The sequence below is a fragment of the Triticum aestivum genome, chromosome 2A (genome assembly GCF_018294505.1).
Source record: "Triticum aestivum cultivar Chinese Spring chromosome 2A, IWGSC CS RefSeq v2.1, whole genome shotgun sequence".
Classification (NCBI taxonomy): domain Eukaryota; kingdom Viridiplantae; phylum Streptophyta; class Magnoliopsida; order Poales; family Poaceae; genus Triticum; species Triticum aestivum.
This window is the reverse complement of record NC_057797.1, coordinates 17,620,536-17,624,884: the sequence shown is the minus strand read 5'-3', so window position 1 is coordinate 17,624,884 and position 4,349 is coordinate 17,620,536.

Genomic DNA, 4,349 nt, shown 5'->3' with positions numbered 1-4,349 from the left:
GGAAATCATGTTGTTAGACAATAGTGAACCTTCGAACTATGAAGAAGCGATGGCGGGCCCGGATTCCAACAAATGGTTAGAAGCCATGAAATCCGAGATAGGATCCATGTATGAAAACAAAGTATGGACTTTGACAGACTTGCCCGATGATCGGCGAGCGATAGAAAATAAATGGATCTTTAAGAAGAAGACAGACGCGGATGGTAATGTGACCGTCTATAAGGCTCGGCTTGTCGCTAAGGGTTATCGACAAGTTCAAGGGATTGACTACGACGAGACTTTCTCTCCCGTAGCGAAGCTCAAGTCCGTCCGAATCATGTTAGCAATTGCCGTATACTATGATTATGAGATATGGCAAATGGACGTCAAAACGGCATTCCTTAACGGCTATCTTAAGGAAGAACTGTATATGATACAGCCGGAAGGTTTTGTCGACCCTGAGAATGCTGACAAGGTGTGCAAGCTCCAACGCTCGATTTATGGGCTGGTGCAAGCATCTCGGAGTTGGAACATTCGCTTTGATGAGATGATCAAAGCGTTTGGGTTTACACAGACTTATGGAGAAGCCTGCGTTTACAAGAAAGTGAGTGGGAGCTCTGTAGCATTTCTCATACTATATGTAGATGACATACTTTTGATGGGAAATGATATAGAACTCTTGGACAGCATTAAGGCCTACTTGAATAAGAGTTTTTCAATGAAGGACCTTGGAGAAGCTGCTTATATATTAGGCATCAAGATCTATCTAAGAAAGCTGCTTATATACTAGGGTCTTTCACAAAGCACATACCTTGATAAGATATTGAAGAAGTTCAATATGGATCAATCTAAGAAAGGGTTCTTACCTGTGTTACAAGGTGTGAAATTGAGCTCAGCTCAATGTCCGACCACGGCAGAAGAAATAGAAGAGATGAGCGTCATCCCCTATGCCTCAGCCATAGGTTCTATTATGTATGCCATGCTGTGTACCAGACCTGATGTAAACCTTGCCGTAAGTTTGGTAGGAAGGTACCAAAGTAATCCCGGCAAGGAACACTGGACAACGGTCAAGAATATCCTGAAGTACCTGAAAAGGACCAAGGAAATGTTTCGCGTTTATGGAGGTGACGAAGAGCTCGTCGTAAAGGGTTACGTCGACGCTAGCTTCGACACAGATCTGGATGACTCTAAGTCACAAACCGGATACGTGTATATTTTGAATGGTGGGGCAGTAAGCTGGTGCAGTTGCAAGCAGAGCGTCGTGGCGGGATCTACATGTGAAGCAGAGTACATGGCAGCCTCGGAGGCAGCACATGAAGCAATTTGGGTGAAGGAGTTCATCACCGACCTCGGAGTCATACCCAATGCGTCGGGGCCAATCAAACTCTTCTGTGACAACACTGGAGCTATTGCACTTGCCAAGGAGCCCAGGTTTCACAAGAAGACTAGGCACATCAAGCGTCGCTTCAACTCCATTCGTGAAAATGTTCAAGATGGAGACATAGAAATTTGTAAAGTACACACGGATCTGAATGTCGCAGATCCGTTGACTAAACCTCTTCCTAAAGCAAAACATGATCAGCGCCAGAACTCTATGGGTGTTCGATTCATCACAATGTAACTAGATTATTGACTCTAGTGCAAGTGGGAGACTGTTGGAAATATGCTCTAGAGGCAATAATAAAAGCATTATTATTATATTTCCTTGTTCATGATAATTGTCTTTGTTCATGCTATAATTGTGTTATCCGGAAATCGTAATACATTTGTGAATAACAAACACCAACATGTCCCTAGTAAGCCTCTAGTTGACTAGCTCGTTGATCAATAGATAGTCATGATTTCCTGACTATGGGCATTTGATGTCATTGATAACGGGATCACATCATTAGTAGAATGATGTGATGGACGAGACCCAATCCTAAACATAGCATAAGATCGCATAGTTCGTTTGCTAGAGTTTTCCAATGTCAAGTATCCTTTCCTTAGACCATGAGATCGTGTAACTCCCGGATACCGTAGGAGTGCTTTGGGTGTGCCAAACGTCACAACGTAACTGGGTGACTATAAAGGTATACTACGGGTATCTCCGAAAGTGTCTGTTGGGTTGACACAGATCGAGACTGGGATTTGTCACTCCGTATGACGGAGAGGTATCACTGGGCCCACTCGGTAATGCATCATCATTATGAGTTCAGTGTGACCAAGTGTTTGGTCACGGGATCATGCATTACGATACGAGTAAAGTGACTTGCCGGTAACGAGATTGAACGAGGTATTGGGATACCGACGATCGAATCTCGGGCAAGTAACATATCGATTGACAAAGGGAATTGTATACGGGGTTGCTTGAATCCTCGACATCGTGGTTCATCCGATGAGATCATCGAGGAGCATGTGGGAGCCAACATGGGTATCCAGATCCCGCTGTTGGTTATTGCCCGAGAGTCGTCTCGGTCATGTCTACATGTCTCCCGAACCCGTAGGGTCTACACACTTAAGGTTCGGTGACGCTAGGGTTGTAGGGATATGTATATGCAGTAACCCGAATGTTGTTCGGAGTCCCGTATGAGATCCCGGACGTCACGAGGAGTTCCGGAATGGTCCGGAGGTAAAGAATTATATATAGGAAGTGCTGTTTTGGCCATCGGGACAAGTTTCGGGGTTATCGGTATTGTACCGGGACCACCGGAGGGGTCCCGGGGGTCCACCAGGTGGGGCCACCTGCCCCGGTGGGCCACATGGGCCTTAGTAGGTGCGCCTTGGCCTGTTTGGGCCAAGGGGACCTAGCCCCAAAGGGCCCATGCGCCTAGGGTTCCATCTAGGAGGAGTCCTAGGTGGATAAGGCACCTCCTAGATGGCTTGGGGGGGAGGGAAACCTCCCTGGCCGCCGCCCCCTTGGGAGATTGGATCTCCCAGGGCTGGCGCCCCCCCAAGAGGCCTATATAAAGGGGGGAGGGGAGGGGGGCAGCGCACCCCAAGCCCTGGCGCCTCCCTCTCCCTCTCCAACACCTCCTCCTCCTCCATAGAGCTCGGCGAAGCCCTGCCGGAGTACTGCAGCTCCACCATCACCACGCCGTCGTGCTGCTGCTGGAGCCATCATCCCCAACCTCTCCTTCCCCCTTGCTGGATCAAGAAGAAGGAGACGTTACGCTGACCGTACGTGTGTTGAACGCGGAGGTGCCGTCCGTTCGGCGCTAGGGATCTCCGGTGATTTGGATCACGTCGTGTACGACTACCTCATCCCCGTTCCTTGAACGCTTCCGCACGCGATCTACAAAGGTATGTAGATGGATCTGAATACTCGTTGTTAGATGAACTCATAGATAGATCTTGGTGAAACCGTAGGAAAATTTTTGTTTTCTGCAACGTTCCCCAACGGTGGGATGTCGATCTTGTATGCATTGTTGTTGTAGCGTGCAAGCACCTTGAAGGGTCCATCCGCTCGGGGTAGTAGCTTGGACTTGCGTTCATTGGGGAAGCGATCCTTGCAAAGGTGTAGCCACACAAGATCTCCAACATGGAACATCATGGGTTGCTTGTTGACGTTGAGCTTGGTCGCGAGTCGTTGTACTTGGCGCTCGATGGTGTTCCTTGTATCTTCATGCATCTTCTTGAGGTAGTTGGCTCGGGCACTTGCGTCCAAGTTTGTGCGCTCTTGAAGCGGAAGAGGTATAATGTCCAATGGTGACAATGGGTTGAAGCCATAGACGACCTCGAAGGGGGACTTGCCGGTAGTCGAATGTCTTGCTCGGTTGTAGGCGTACTCGGCGATGGGTAGGCACTCTTCCCACTCCTTGATGTTCTTCTTTATCAACACGCGTAGTAGGGTGGAGAGCGTATGGTTGGTCACCTCCGTTTGGCCGTCGGTTTGTGGATGGTATGCCGAAGAGAAAAGAAGCTTGATGCCGAGCTTGGCGCACAAGGTCTTCCAAAAATAACTCAAGAACTTGACGTCGCGGTCCGAGACAATCGTCTTTGGCACTCCATGAAGGCGCAAGATTTCCCTACAAAACAAATTTGCAATATGTGAAGTATCGTCTATCTTGTTGCAAGGAATGAAATGAGCCATTATGGAAAAACGGTCCACAACAACAAAAACAGAATCTTTGCCATTTCGAGTTCTAGGCAAACCAAGCACAAAGTCCATGCTAATATCTTCCCATGGTTGATATGGAATTGGAAGTGGCATATAGAGGCCATGAGATTGAGCTTTGGACTTAGCTTTGCGACATGTAGAACACCTGTTGGTGAAGCGATTGACGTCGCGGTGCATCTTGGGCCAAAAGTAATTCTTGGAGAGCGTAGCAAATGTCTTGTCGCGTACAAAGTGTCCCATGAGTCCACCGCCATGAGATTCCTGCAAAAGC